The sequence below is a fragment of the Salvelinus sp. IW2-2015 genome, unplaced genomic scaffold, assembly GCF_002910315.2.
Source record: "Salvelinus sp. IW2-2015 unplaced genomic scaffold, ASM291031v2 Un_scaffold2418, whole genome shotgun sequence".
NCBI lineage: Eukaryota > Metazoa > Chordata > Actinopteri > Salmoniformes > Salmonidae > Salvelinus > Salvelinus sp. IW2-2015.
The window spans coordinates 57,523-74,303 of NW_019943739.1; the positions used below are offsets into that span (position 1 = coordinate 57,523).

Below are 16,781 nucleotides of genomic sequence, written 5' to 3' on the forward strand. Positions count from 1 at the left end.
CTATAAGCTCTGTCAGAGTGGCCATGTGAGGTTTCTCGGTCACCTCCCTGACCAAGCCCCTCCCCCGATTGCTCAGTTGGCCAGACGGCCAGTCCAGGAAGAGTCTTGGTGGTGTTCAAAACTCTTCAATTAAGAATGATGAGGCCACTCTAGTTCTTGGGTCTTCAATGCTGCAGAATGATTTGTACCCTCCCAGACTGTGCTCGACACACCGTCCGGATCTACCGGACAATTCCTTCACAAACATGGTCGGTTTTTGCTCTACATGCTCGTCAACTGTTAGGACCTTATATAGACAGGTGTGTGCCTTTCCAATCATGTTCAATCAATTGGAATTACCCAACAGGTTGGCCAATTGAATTGTAGAAACATCTCAAGGAGATGAATGGAAACAGGATGCACCAGAGCTCAATTTGACTCTCATTAGCAAAGGCGTCTGATACTTAAGTTTTTAAATTTTTAAAGGGGTTTTATTCTTTTTGTTTTTTTTTAATGTGTTAATACCATTGCAAAAGGATTTTCTAAAAACAGTTTCACTTTGTCATTATAGGGTATTGTGTGTAGATTTGCTGAGATTAAATTTAATCATTTTAGAATAAGGCTGTAACACGTAACAAAATGTGGAAAAAGTCAAGTTGGTCTGAAGTACTTTCTGAACGGCACTTCTGTTTCACTTAGTTGACAATGGAAAGTTTCTAGTTCACTGCTGCATGTGGCTATAGAACACTCTCAGTTGCAACTCATTTATAGGCGCCAATGAACACGGTGTATAAATTTGTCCACAAATGGCAGAAGCCTGCTTGGTAGCTTAGCTTTAAGAGCGGTGGGCCAGGTATACAACAGGTTTTTCTGGTCTTGAATCCCTGGAACCCAACTATGTGAAAAAATCTGCCGATGTGCCCTGACCAATAAGTAAGGCATATAAAAGGCGTATAGGGTTCACAAATGGAATATTGTTCAAAAATTTAACAGGTCCCGAATGGGCCACCCTATTCCCTACACTATAGTGCATGTCAATAAGTGACTGTGCTAATAGGGTGCGATTTGAAGGCCTCACTCACAGAAAGCCACCTCAGGGAATGTTGAGAGTGACTTGTAGAACACACAGCACTCCAAACACACAGCAGCCAGCTGTAGAGTCTTAGTCTTCCATCTGCAGAGAAACACACACACACACACATAACCATCCTACATTATGATTAAAAACAGAACAAACATCATCCTACATCACTCCTGATTATCATTGAATTCCGATAACCAAACCACCCTCCCCCCATTTAGGTTTGGAGCGACCGTTTTCTCAAGAGTGCTGTCATCTCAATTCTGAAAACAGGAGCTATCTATAGAAGAAAATACCATAATTACACAATATAGATGTTTGTTGACAAAAAAACAAGCAGTCATTGTGTAAAATAATATAGTATATTCAAACTGTTTGAAGTTGCCTGTACAAAACCGAAAGTAAAAGTGCCAAATATGCAACTTCGGAAAGGGAAGGCATAAAAAATAGCACACATAGAACAGAAAGCTACCGCTTCTTAGATTCTTGGCTTTCCGATGGGATACCGGAAAAGATCTATAACATTTCTATGTGAATTTGGTCAGGTCCGCCCAAAAATGTACTGTAAGCTTTTAAGGCAATTACAGAGTTTTGTTAGATTGATTAAATTTACAATTCCAGATAAAACAAGCTTACACTGAGCATACATAGCTCTTTGTCATGACATGTGAGAGGTGTTACGTTTTCTTCCAGCCCTCTCAGCGGTTTATCCAAAAAAACAGTGGGCGGGGTGTCTACTTTGTTGTTGGTTAAAGAAGGTTATTTCAATTGATGGTATTCAAATAGTTCCAGTTACTGAAGGGGAAACAAAACACGATGCATTTTAGTGTACGTGACTCCCAGCGTTGTTTGTAAAACTCCACGTTTCCGTACCAAACTGAACACCCTGAAGACAGAACACTCAAAAAGATTACAGTTATTATGTCCTTACCTGAGAGATGGGTCTTAGTCCTTTCACTACCTTGCTCATTAATCCTGTCGGTTTTCTTCAGTTAACTTGCTTTAATTCAATCACCTGTTTTGTTGACGTAGTTCGGCCATTTAAATAACGCGTCCGAATTCAAATGTTACGCACAATCATGAATCATATTCAGGTCTGGCTGACCTCTTTATTGTAATAATCTTGATTCAATTTAGTATTAACTACGTATTTACTTTTCTTAACTGTTACTTCTCTGTTTCTCTGTCTGTGTTCAACAGCTGGATGTGTCAGGCTCTTGCAACCATAAGAAGGAGATTCGTTCGAGATATGTTCACAATGGCACCCCTTATTCTCTATACAGGTCACTTCATAGGAAATTAGGATACATTTGGATACTTCTCTCTCTCTCTTCTCTCTCTCTCCTCCTCTCTTCTCTCTCCTCTCTCTCTCAATTCAACAATCTCAATTCAAGGGGCTTTATTGGCATGGGAAACATGTGTATAACATTGCCAAAGCAAGTGAGGTAGGATTAATATACAAAAGTGAAATAAAACAATAAAAATTAACAGTAAACGTTACACATACAGGAAGTTTCAAAACAATAAAGACATTACAAATGTTAATATATATATACAGGTGTTTGTAACAATGTTACAAATGGTTAAAGCACACAAGTTAAAATAAATAAACATTAGATATGGGGTTGTATTTACAATGTGTTTGTTCTTCACTGGTTGCCTTTTCTTGTGGCCAACAGCGTCACCAAATCTTGCCTGCTTGACGGCACCACTGTGGAATTCCACCAGTAGATATGGGGTTTATCAAAATTGGATTGTTTCGAATTTCTTTGTGGATCTGTGTAATCTGAGGGAAATTATGTCTCTCTAATATGGTCATACATTGGGCAGGAGGTTAGGAAGTGGCAGCTCAGTTTTCCACCTCATTTTGTTGGGCCAGTGAGCACATTACGGCCTGTCTTTCTCTGAGAGCCATGTCTGCCTTACGGCGGCCTTTCTCAATTAGCAAAGGGCTATGCTCACTGAGTCTGCACATAGTCAAAGCATTCCTTAAAGTTTTGGCGTCAGTTCACAGTGTCAGGTATTCTGCCACTGTTACTCTCTGGTTTAGGGCCAAAATAGCATTCTAGTTTGCTCTGTTTTCTTTCAATGTGTCAACTGTGTCAATGTGGTCTTCTCTCTCTCTCTCTGCTCCTCTCTCTCTCTCCTCTCTCTCTCTTCTCTCTCTCTCTCTCTCTCCCTCTCTCTCTCCTGGCCTATGAAAAAGACAATAATTACAAAAATCCCCATAAAAATCAGACCCAGGCCTGAATCAGTTGGATGGGTTTCTTTGTACTTCCGTGGGGACACGTTTTCACGGGACCTCCTATGTGTGGACGCACGTTCACAATTAATTTAATGATGTACTAAGTTAATAGACCATAGCCTGCTAGTGAATTTTCAAGTTTGGGGAAAGCTTACAATTTATTCCTACCATTTCTACCGATCTGCGTGCCAGTTTATGATTAGTTTATATGCCATTTCTTGAATAGGTTGAATTTCAATAATAACAATATTGATATAATAATGTTTTTTGTTTCTCAAAATTCATTTTCACTGTTAAAGAAATGAGAACATTAGAAATCATAGAGGCAGCAGCAGCCTCATAACTCCATCATCAACTAAGTAAAAACCATACATCGGCCCCTAAAGCGACAAAAATAAAACAGAGAATAATCCTGATGAAATGATGCGTTCTTCAATCACATCCATCTCTCTATTCCGCCGTCTGCCTCCCTTTCATCTCCTTCTTGAGCTATTGCTAGTGAAGAGAAAACACTGCTATCATTATCACTTTGGCCCGGCCCAAAGCTGTCACTAGCGGGACTTGCAACATTGTATCAACAAGTCTATTCCGGGCCCTCATAGTTCCTATGCCAGTGGAAGCTCCGGGGACAGAAAAAGGCTGCTTTTTTTATGACGTTTCCATGGATAATCAGGGATCACCATATCATGATATTTAGCTTTTCACACGGTCTTAGGTGATTATCGAGGACGGGAGTGTTGGACAGATGTGTCAAACACACTGAGGAATTATCATTCCGGCAATGGGGTTAAAAAAACAGACTTCGTTTGTCTTTGTTGAGTCGAAAAAAAATGTTGTGGTGAGTTAAGACTGATTGTCATCTTAACTCTGGTTGAGTAATTTTCACACATATTTTAGACCTTCTCACTGACAGCCGCAACTCGAATCAGCTACCATTGCCACACCCACTACCCCAAGGCTTCACACAACACATTTAAGAAGCTAATAATCCTCTTGCTAAGTCATGATACCTGGTGAAGTATGTTGAGATGATTTTATTAGGACAGGAGTAATTATATATTTGGCGACACATACATTTCCACTTTAGGGCAATCCAGGCATCTTAAAAACACCCGCCAACTTTTCCTTTCCTATTGCAAGATGCGAAACCAGAGACCCATATATAATGACGAGATGCCCCTATTAATGGGGATCCTTGTCCAAGGTGGGAAAGCAGGCGTCAAGCTTTAAGTCTGTATTGTTGTTCCTATAGAAAACGCTTTGGGATTTTACTGGCATACTTTTGGCGGAGAGTGGAACCCTCTCGCTTTGCCTCTTTCCTTCTGCTGAAACTATGTCACCGGAGAAAGCAACCTATTGAGAGAACAGCAGGCCCTCAATATGCAGCCGTGTATCTGATGCTGTGCTGAGTCAGAAAACCCTCGTATACATTCCATACTCTTTAGGTCCAGACAGCATCAGATACATGGCTCACATACGAGAAGATGGCGCTTTAACCGAGATTGATGCGTCTTTCGGTTGGCGCCGCTTCTTCGTCAAATAAATATCAATATTTTATTGGACGGGTAAGGAGTGAGGTAGGGTGGGCTAGGCCCCCTAAAACACCGCAACATAACAAAAGGCCCTAATAAAGATCGGTCAGTTTTAAGCTAAATATATACGTTTTGCATTGGTTAAATCTCAATCCAAATTCCGCCAATGTCGCACTTCCGCATCTGCAATAAAAGTGTCGAGCAGAGACGCGGTGTTTTGTCAGATCATGAGATCCCGAAAAATCATTTCTCGCAATAAATATGATCTCTGACAAACTATGTGGTTTTCTCCGTTTGTTTGCTCTTAACCGATCCCCCACAATCGTCTTGGGAACTCCTCTGAAGTCAGTAGAGCCGATTGCCAGTTTTGTCTGTAGCGTCTGTAATTAAATATCATTATTATAACACAAGCATATTTGCCTAATACATTGTTATGAACTTAAAACTTCTTTCCAAACAGGGTTTCTCACCAAACTCATAGCAGAAACGGAGACCCACACCACACCAGAGACAGAATGGCTGACACAGGCCTTTTCATAAAGACTGATAAGAAAAGTGGGCCTGTACTGCATTATTCACGAGAAACTGAGACACACCAATACCCAAGGACAGAGGGCTGACGTAAACCTTTCATAAACACAGATAAGACAGGAACATCTACGCACACACAAAAAACTCCTCTTCAGTCTGAACATTTTAACAGAGACACACAGAAATGTCAAAATAGGAACATCTACGCACACACTTAATCTCCTGTTTTAGCTGAACATTTCTGAAGACAAAGAACTCTACTCAGAGCCAATGGACAGTGATACTGGCCTGAAGGAGACCTCGCCCAACTCATCAGAACCAACCAGAGGACCAGAAACTTCCAGCACTCCAACCTACTTTCTGTACTGTATAAAATGTATATGCACTCTGTTATCTGGGCTTCTTTCGATAGTTCCAATTTGAGCTTTGATGAAAAGGGGTCCGCTGCACGCTATTTCAGATTATTCTTTACCTCTTAATAAATTGCATTTTAATTAAACCTCCATCCACCCTGTTCAGAGTCTCATACTTCGTTCATTTCTCAGTAAACATGTTTTATCAACACGGTCCGATCAGTTTGGGCTTACACACTAATAATAACCCATACGTGGAAAGGGAGTCTCTCACAAACACGTTTTTTACAGGACCCCCATAAGTCTTACAATTCTAATTTGAAGGTCCCTGGTACCAGTGAAAACGTTTTATGGAAGTATAATGGAGATAGTTTAGTGGCAAAAACAAGGGTTAAATACATGTAAAAATTTAAAAAAATAGTTTCCTGATCCTCTTATATCTCTCAGATATAGGACAGACACGTCAGAACAATTCCCTTTAAGATTTATTTTACAGTCTGTTCCATGTAGTGAATCTGTTTTTCATGTGTTTGCATGGACTAATTAGCAGTAAGACCAAATTAAATGTTTCATCAAATATTTTTCAATATATATTATTTATACCTTCAAGGGGTTCTGAATACTTCCGGAATGCACTGTATATTCTGAACTATAGTGACTGAATTACTTCAACATTCACATGTGTTGTAGAGAACTTAAACATTTGGATCCTTTCTACTTCAATTATTAACCTACGTTACACATTTTTGTACAGTTTCAGTAGTACTGATTACTAACTATTCAGTTGTTGTGACTTAAAGTTTAACATTGTTTTATGTATTTGACAATTTGTCATTTCAACCCACATTAGCAGTCATTGTTGAGAACAATACTCGTTCCTTTATGAGTAACTTTGAGGTTAGAGCTGTAACCAGTCATAGTTGAGCACAGTGCTCATTCCTCTAGTAGTAAACTGGAAGTAGCACCTTTAACAGTCATTGTTGAGCACAGTGCTCATTCCTCTAGTAGTAACTGGAAGGTAGAGCGTAACCAGTCATTGTTGAGCACAGTGCTCAATTCCTCTAGTAGTAACTGGAAGTAGAGCTGTAACCAGTCATTGTTGAAGCACAGTGCTCATTCCTCTAGTAGTAACTGGAGGTAGAGCTGTAACCAGTAATTGTTGAGCACCAGTGCTCATTCTCTATCAGCAACTGGAGGTAGAGCTGTAAACCAGTCATTGTTGAACACAGTGCTAATTCCCTTAGTAGTAACTGGAGGTAGAAGCTGTAACCAGTCATGTGAGCACAGTGCTTCCATTCCTCTAGTAGTAAACTGGAGGTAGAGCTGTAACCAGTCATGAGTTGAACACAGTGCTCATTTCCACTATCAGCAACTGGAGGTAGAGCTGTAACCAGTCACAGTTGAGCACAGTGCTCATTCCTCTAGTAGTAACTGGAAGTAGAGCTGTAACCAGTTATAGTTGAGCACAGTGCTCATTCCTCTAGCAGTAACTGGAGTAGAGACTGTAACGTCAATAGTGAGCACAGTGCTCATTCCTCTAGCAGTAACTGGAGGAGAGCTGTAACCAGTCATTGTTGAGCACAGTTGCTCATTCCTAGTAGTAACTGGAGGTAGAGCTGTAACCAGCCATAGTTGAACACAGTGCTCATTCCACTATCAGCAACTGGAGGTAGAGCTGTAACCAGTCACAGTGAGCACAGTGCTCATTGCTCTAGTAGTAACTGGAAGTAGAAGCTTACCAGCATTGTTGAGCACAGTGCTCATTCCTCTACCAGCAACTGAAGGTAAAGCTGTAAACCAATCATGGTTAGCACATGCTGCATTCCTCTATAGCACAGTGGTTCAGTAAGCTTGTTGGTATTACAGTGTGCTGCTTTAGCCTCTGTCATTAATTGTTTTATCACCCAGTAGCCATGTCAATGTTAAGACTTATAGTTTATTTTGTAGCATTGCATGTAGGTTGTACACAAAGATCTCTCTCTCTCTCTCAATTTCAAATCAATTACAAAGGCTTTTATTGGCAAGGAAAACATATGTTACATTGCAAAATAAAGTGAAATAGATAATAAAGAAAAGTGAAATAAACAATCAAAATTAACTGTGAACATTACACTCACAAACGTTTCAAAGAAATAGAGACATTCAAATGTCATATTTGTCTATGTACCGTGTTATAAACAAATACAAAAGGGAAAATAATAAACATACACGTGTTGTATTTACAATGGTGTTTGTTCTTCACTGGTTGCCTTTTCTTGTGGCAACAGGTCACAAATCGTGCTGCTTGTTCTGGCACACTATGATATTTCACCCAGTAGATATAGGAGTTTATCAAAATGTGATTTGTTTTCAAATTCTTTTGTGGTCTGTTGTAAATCTGATGGAAATATGGGTCTTTAATATGGTCATACATTTTTGCAGGAGTTTAGGAAGTGCAGCTCAGTTTCCCCTCATTTTGTGGCAGTGTGCACATAGCCTGTCTTCTCTTGGGAGCCAGGTCTCCCTAAGCCTTCTCTCAATAAGCAAAAGCTATTCTCACTGGATCTGTACATACTGTAGTCAAAACTTTCCATCACTTTTGTGTCAGTCACAGTGGTCAGGTATTCTGTGACTGTGTTACTCTCTGTTTAGGGCCAAAAAACTTTGGTTTTCCCAGTTTTTTGATAATTTTTTCTAATGTATCAAAGCAATTATCTTTTTTTTCTCTCACGATTTGCGTTGTTTCTAGTTGTGTTGCTGTTGTTATCCTGGGGCTCTGTGTGGTCTGTTTTGTGAACAGAGCCCAATGACGAGCTTGCTTAAAGGACTCTTTTTAGGTTAATTTCTCTGTAGGTGATGGCTTTGTTATGGAAGGCTTGGGAATCTCTTCCTTTAGGTGGTTGTAGGATTTAACTTTAGGAGTCAGTTAGAAAGGTAATCATACAGTAGATATTACCATTAGGAGTCAGTTAGAAAGGTAATCATACAGTAGATATTACCATTAGGAGTCAGTTAGAAAGGTAATCATACTGTTAGGTAAGATGGATGACTGAGTCAACAAACAGGTTATTGCAACACCCTGACTGAGGAGAGAGACCAGCTACAGACCAATTACAACAACTTGACTGAGGAGAGAGACCACCTACAAATCAGTTAAGACAACCTGACTAAATCAATCAGAGAGAGAGAATCAAACCGAGAGAGAGAAAGAAAGAAAGACAGAAAGAGAGAATGAGAGAAAGAGAGAGAGAGAAAAAGAGAGAGAGAACATATTTAAATTCACACAGGACACCGGATAAGACATGAGAAACACTCCATATATAACAGACTGACCCTAGCCCCCCGACACAAACTATTGCAGCATAAATACTGGAGGCTGAGAGAGGGGGTCGGGAGACACCCTGGCCCAGTCCGACGATACCCCCAGACATGGCCAAACAGGCAGGATATAACCCCACCCACTTTGCCAAAGTGTAGCCCCCACAACACGAGAGGGATACCTTCAACCACCAACTTACCATCCTGAGACAAGGCCGAGTATAGCCCAGGAAGAACTCCCCCCACGGCACAAACCCAAGGGGGGGGCGTCAACCCGGACAGGAAGATGACTTAAAGGACTCAACCCACTCAAGTGATGCACCCCTCCTAGGGACGGCATGGAAGAGCACCAGTAAGCCAGTGACCCTGTAATAGGGTTTGAGTGAGAGAATCCCAGTGGAGAGGGGAACCGGAAAGGCAGAGACAGCAAGGGCAGTTCGTTGCTCCGGTGCCTGTCCATTCACCTTCWCACAACTGGGCCAGACTACACTCAATCATGGGACCTACTGAAGAGATGAGTCTTCAATAAAGACTAAAGAGAGAGACCAGTTACAGACCAGTTACAACAACCTAACTCAGAAGAGAGACCAGCTACAGACCAGTAACAACAATCTGATTGGGGAGAGAGACCAGCTACAGACCAGTAACAACAACCTGACTGAGGAGAGAGACCAGCTACAGACCAATTACAACAACCTGACTGACGAGAGAGACCAACTACAGACCAGTTACGACACAACCTGACTGAGTAAAGTGACCAGCTACAGACCAGTTACAACAACCTGACTGAGGAGAGAGACCAGCTACAGACTAGATACAACAACATGACTGAGAATAGAGAACAGCTATAGATCAGATACAACAACCTGATTAAAGAGAGAGATCAGCTGGAGAAGGAGTAGAAGAGATAGCAGAGGAGATGTGAAGAGAGGAGATAGGAGTAGAGGAGATAGCAGAGGAGATAGGAGGAGAGGTATCTAGGAAAGACTAATTGAGATAGAGCCTTAGTGTCAGAGAGAGACATAGGGGAGGAAGAAGTCAATTAAGAGAATGAGGAAGGGAGGAAAAAAAGACAAATAATTGATCTTTTTAGATCTTTTTTAGATTATGTAATCATACTGTACTCAGTAAAATGCTTCTTCATTATTTTTATTCGCAACATTGCCATCTGCTTATGCTTAGTTAAAAATAAATGTTTTCAAAAAACAGTGTGACCTGCAGTTGGACACACACAGAAGGCGGAAGAGTACTGAGAGCATACACACATACTTCCCTTTGAAAATTCTGAGAAAGATGCAGACAGAATTCCCCCACACACTTCTGAATAACTCCTTACACTGATGTCACACACTTCTGAATAACTCCTTACACTGATGTCACACACTTCTGAATAACTCCTTACACTGATGTCACACACTTCTGAATAACTCCTTACACTGATGTCACACACTTCTGAATAACTCCTTACACTGATGTCACACACTTCTGAATAACTCCTTACACTGATGTCACACACTTCTGATTAACTCTTCACACTGACGTAACACACAGACAGTATAAAAGACAAAAGGCCCCTATATGGCATAAGGTCATTGGTGATGTATGTGATGAAATAGGTGGCTGGCCACAGAGTACAAGCCATAACGTGACCTTTAGTTTGAAGGTTGGGGTGTCAAAGCCTCAGTATTGCTATTTGATCTATATGTGAATTCAGAGGGTCACATTTTTTATCCACTAAAATATATGATTACTTCAATTATAACCTGAATCATATGTTTAAAACATATGCACGATGGGAAACAAAAATGTTTCCATTAGAAGGTAAAGTGTGGGAAGTCACGTGGTGGAAAGTGATGAGTTGATTTGACAGTTTCAGTTAAAACAATGTCACTTACAGTAAGGCACAGGAACAGACACAGGGYAGAGGTAACGATATCACAAGAACCTGTGTAGTCTTAAAGGACTAATGAATCACTATGGTATGGAGCAACATGAATGGACTAATGAATCACTATGGTATGGAGTGACATCTCGTTCTTAAAGGACTAATGAATCACTATGGTGTGGAGTAACATCTAGTTGTTATCCATTTTCTTGCAGTGTTATCACAGTTACCGACCAGTTACCACATCACGACTAAAGAAGGATACCAGATACAGACCAGATACAACAACCTGACGAAAGAGAGAGACCAGCAACATAGGAAGAGAGAGGGTCTCATGAGAAAGTTCTCTAATCATTTACTTAGTAAATGGTCATGACGTGATCATGAGAAAATAGGTTTTCCATTTATAAGACCAACACAACTGCAGAGAGTGACCAGCTACAGACCAGCTACAAGAAACTGACTGAAGAGAGAGACCAGATACAGGCCAGTTACCACACCCTGACTAAAGAGATAGAACACTTAAAGCTTATTTAACACAACCTTACTGAGGAGAGAGATCAGCTAGAGACAAGTTTCAAGAACCTGACTAAAGAGAGAGACTAGATACAAATCAGATACAACAACCTGACTAAAGAGAGAGACCAGCTACAGACCAGTTACATCAACCTGACTAAAGAGAGAGACTAGATACAAACCAGATACAGCAACCTGACTAAAGAGAGAGACCAGCTACAGACCAGTTACAACAATCTGACTAAAGAGAGATTGGATGTTTATAGTGTGACCTGCAGTTGAACACAGACAGAGGGCAGAACAGAACGCTGCACAGACAGAGCCACACGCTGCACAAATGCAATCCCACACGCACACATAAACGCACGCACATCTGTGAAGTTCCCCTTTTAATCCTCCGATAAAGATGCAGACAGATKTCTTACAAACTTCTGAATATTTCCTCAAACTGATGTCACACACAGACAGCACAGAGGAAAAAATTCCCAAGCCATAATGTCACTTCCTTATGAACAATGTCACAAATAGATATTGTGAAATATGACGTCTTGCTTGAAAGTGATTGGATACTTAAAACATTCTTTCAACTGCAGTCGACCACAGACAGTCATCAGAGGGTTACCAGTGGAGACGCATATGAAAGCAAATACAGAACTACTAGTCATCATACAGTAGATATTACCATTAGGAGTCAGTTAGAAAGGTAATCATAAGTAAGTTAATACTATAAGTAAATGCTAAAATCATTTATATTACAATAAGAGGTCAAACAGACTGAATGAGTTGATTAAGTGATTGATTGGGGTAATCATTGATATTCGGTACGGTTAGTTAAGATGGCCGACTACGTCAACAAACAGGTGATTGAATTGAACAAAGTTAATGAAGAAAACCGGAACAGAGCAACGAGGAGCATGAAGACTGAGACCCATCTCTCAGGTACAAAGAATGATCTTTTTCTCCCTCTCTCACACACAGATGCAGAAAGGTATGAACGCACAAAACGAACGCACAAGTATGCTGACAAGTGCACACACACAAATATCACATCATAGAAAAACACTTGTACATGTTTTATTGCTCAGTCTTCTGGGTGGTTCAGTTGGTACAGAGTTTGGGGTTTACAACCTGCTGGGGCCACAAACACTAAAATGCATCAATTCAATTTATTGTTTAAATTCAGTTATTGGAACTATGTGGAACTATTTAATAATCAATTAAAAATAACCTTTTTAAACAACAACACACTGGACACCCCACCGCTGTTATTGGTAAACAGCTGAGTGGCTGGTAACCTGAAACAGGCTCTGTGAACCTGGTGATCTGCCCATTTTTTCCACTCAGAGAAATGTAACCAATCTCAAAAAAATGGACGCTGCAGAAATGTAACCATTCTCAAATTTATAGACAGAACTATGTATGACTGGTACTGTATGTATTTGCATACGAAGAGCTACAGTATGTATGACTGGTACTGTATGTAATTCATAGACAGAACTATGTATGACTGGTACTGTATGTAATTCATAGACAGAGCTACAGTATGTATGACTGGTAATGTGTATGTATTCATAGACAGAACTAGTATGTATGACTGGTACTGTATGTAATTCATAGACAGAACTATGTATGACTGGTACTGTATGTATTTCATAGACAGAGCTACAGTATGTATGACTGGTACTGTATGTAATTCATAGACAGAACTATGTATGACTGGTACTGTATGTAATTCATGACAGAACTATGTATGACTGGTACTGTATGTATTTCATAGACAGACTACGTATGTATGACTGGTACTGTATGTAATTCATAGACAAACTATGTAGGACTGGTACTGTATGAATTCATAGACAGAACTACAATTGTATGCAAGGACTGACTCCATGAGATCAAAATGATAGTTTTCAACAATCTGAGACTACACAGTGTTTGTTAACAGTTCCATGGTAGAACAAGCTGATATTTGGGGTCCTGATGGGGTTAGAAAGTTAAGCTCATGAGGCATATACAGTATACTTACCTTATTATGATAATGGTGAACATAATGAATTTAAAAGTAAAACATATAGATATAGCAATCGCAGATTACACCCTTAAATCATGCTGTAGCAATCACATGCTTCAGCTATATTGTGTAATTTTTGTAATTTCTTCTACAGTAGCTTCCTGTGTATCAGATTTGAGATGACCACAGCTTTAGAAAACTGTTGCTTCAACCGTAATCATGAAGCAATGGAAATGTTTGGTTCTCAGAATTCTCATCATAGTCTTTGTGATGTAAGATGATGTTAGTTCTGTTTTTGTCATAATGTAATAATGTAGGATGGTGTGTGTGTGTGTGTGTTTCTCTGCAGATGGAAGACTAAGACTCTACAGGATGGCTGCTGTGTGGTTTAGGAGTGCTGTGTGTTCTACAAGTCACTCTCAACATCTCCCTGAGACTGGCTTTCTGTGAGTGAGGCTGTGTCTTAACTGATACCCCATTATCACAGTACTTTTGACGGTGCACTATGTAGGGAACAGGGTGCCATTAGGGACTGCGTACCGGAACCGATTTCAGTCAAAGTCAAGCACTGACAAAAATGTGACCACAAAAACAATACAACTGCATCAGCTCTGCTTGAGTACACAAACCATGTCTACAGTGTATTCAGGAAGTATTCAGATGTCTTCACTTTTTCCACATTTTGTTACGTTACAGCCTTATTATAAAATTGATAAGAGGAAATTTTTTTTGAATCAATCTACACACAATACTGCATTATGACAAAGTGAAAACAGGTTAATAGAATATTTTCCAAATGTATAAAAAAAACAGATACCTTATTTACATAAGTATTCAGACCCTTTGCTATGAAACTCGAAATTGAGCTCAGGTACAYCCTYTTTCCATTGATCATCCTTGAGATGTTTCTACAACTTGATTGGAGTCCATCTATGGTAATTTCAATTGTTTGGACTTGATTTAGAAAGACACACACCTGTCTATATAAGGTCCCACAGTTGACAGTGCATGTCAGAGCAAAAACCAAGCCATGAGGTCGAAGGAATTGTCAATAAAGCTCCGAGACAGGATTGTGTCGAGGCACAGATCTGGGGAAGGGTACCAATACATTTCTGCAGCATTTAAGGTCCCCAAGAGCACTGTGGCCTCCATCATTCTTAAAGACACTTCCTAGAGCTGGCCGCCTGGCCAAACTGAGGGAGGTGACCAAGAACCTGATGGTCAGTCTGACAGAGCTCCAGAGTTCCTCTGTGGAGATGGGAGAACCTTCCAGAAGGACAACTATCTCTGCAGCACTCCACCAATCAGGCCTTTATGGTAGAGTGGCCAGACGGAAGCCACTCCTCASTAAAAGGCACATGACAGACAACGCAGGAGTGGCTTCGGGACAAGTCTCTGAATGTTCTTTAGAGGCCCAGCCAAAGCCCGGACTTGAACCCGATCGAACACCTCTGGAGAGACTTAGAGTTCCGTAATTTGCTTTCTAATGATCTGATCTTTTCCTCAAAGAAGTTCATGAATTTATTACTGCTGAAGTGAAAGCCATCCTCACTTGGGGAATGCTGCTTTTTAGTTAACTTTGCGACAGTAGCAAAAATACATTTTGGATTGTTCTTATTTTCCTCAATTAAGTTGGAAATAGGATGATCGAGCAGAGTGAGGGCTCTTCGATACTGCCAGCGGTACTGTCTTTCCAAGCTAGTCGGAAGACTTCCATTTTGGTGTGGCGCCATTTCCGTTCCAATTTTCTGGAAGCTTGCTTCAGAGCTCGGTTATTTTCTGCATACAGGGAGCTAGTTTCTTATGACAAATGTTTTTTAGTTTTTAGGGGTGCAACTGCATCTAGGGTATTGCGCAAGGTTAAATTGAGATCCTCAGTTATGTAAGTCAGGGCGTGAGAGCACCCCTCAGCTAGGATGGAGTCCCGTCACTCCTCAGCAGGTCAGGCTTGGTCCTGTTTGTGGGTGAGTCCGCAGAAAGAGGGCCAATTATCTACAAATTCTATCTTTTGGGAAGGGGCAGAAACAGTTTTCAACCAGCGATTGAGTTTGTGAGACTCTGCTGTAGAGCTCATCACTCCCCTAACTGGGAGGGGGCAGAGACAATTACTCGATGCCGACACATCTTTCTAGCTGATTTACACGCTGAAGCTATGTTGCGCTTGGTGACCTCTGACTGTTTCATCCTAACATCGTTGGTGCCGACGTGGATAACAATATCTCTATTCTCTACACTCGCCAGTTTTAGCTTTAGCCAGCACATCTTCAGATTATCCTTAACGTCGGTAGCCCTGCCCCCTGGTAAACAGTGTATGATCGCTGGGTGATTCGTTTTAAGTCTAATACTGCGGGTAATGGAGTCGCCAATGACTAGGGTTTTCAATTTGTCAGAGCTAATGGTGGGAAGCTTCGGCGTCTCTGACCCCGTAACGGCAGGAGTAGAGACAGAGAGACTCGCCTCAGACTCGACTCGCTACTTAATGTGGAAAACCGGTTGAAAGTTTCTGTCGGCTGAATGAGCAACACCAGTTGAGCATTCCTCAATGTTGTACTTCCTAAGGCTTCCACTAGATGTCAACAGTCGTTAGAAACTTGACTGATGCTTCTACTATGAAGTGAGGCCGAAGGAGAGAGGAATGAGTCGGGTCTATCATGACCTGAACATGCGCTGACCACGCGCGTTCACGTGAGAGCGACGAAAGTTAAATTGTTTTCTCCCCTCATCATCTACACACAATACCCAAAATGACAAAGCAAAAACAGTTTTGTAAAATTTTTGCAACTTTATTAAAAATAATAACAGAATATCACATATACATAATTATTCATACGTTTACTCAGCACTTTGTTGAAGCACCTTTTGGCAGCGATTACAGCTTGAACTTATTGGGTATGATTCTACAAGCTTGGCACACGCATCTGTATTTGGAGTGTTTTTCCCATTTTTCTCTGCAGATTGACACGATCGTTTTGAGAGACGGACCAAGGCGGCAGCGTGAGTATAGTTCCACATATTTTTAATCTCCGTGAAACAAACAAAACAATAAAGAAACAATGAAATGTGAAGTCATGACTTGCACACAGGCAACTAAACACAAACAATCAATATCCACAAAACCACAGGTGGGGAAATGGCTACCTAAATATGATCCCCAATCAGAGGCAAAGAATACAGCTGCCTCTAATTGGGAACCATATTAGCACCAACATAGAAATAGACATACTAGACACCCCTAGTCACGCCCTGACCTACTACACCATAGAGAACAAAGGCTCTCTATGGTCAGGGCGTGACACAGATCCTCTCAACCTCTGTAAGGTTGGATGGGGTGCATCGCTGCACAGCTATTTT

The 16,781-nt window shown here is 40.8% G+C and overlaps 1 long non-coding RNA gene and 1 pseudogene across 2 annotated transcripts in view; both read left to right on the forward strand.

The window, feature by feature from the left end:
• Positions 1-16,781, forward strand: part of LOC112073915 (uncharacterized) — a 50,329-nt gene that overhangs the window by 29,420 nt on the left and 4,128 nt on the right. The window contains exons 2-3 of one of the 2 annotated variants that reach the window (XR_011476729.1): positions 12,184-12,358; positions 13,780-13,876. This is a non-coding gene — a long non-coding RNA (uncharacterized lncRNA). Of the gene's footprint in view, positions 1-12,108; positions 12,359-13,779; positions 13,877-16,781 lie in introns of those variants that run through there. The other variant, XR_002894638.2, reaches the window with a different exon arrangement.
• On the forward strand, positions 4,446-11,701 carry LOC139025245 (uncharacterized; annotated as a pseudogene).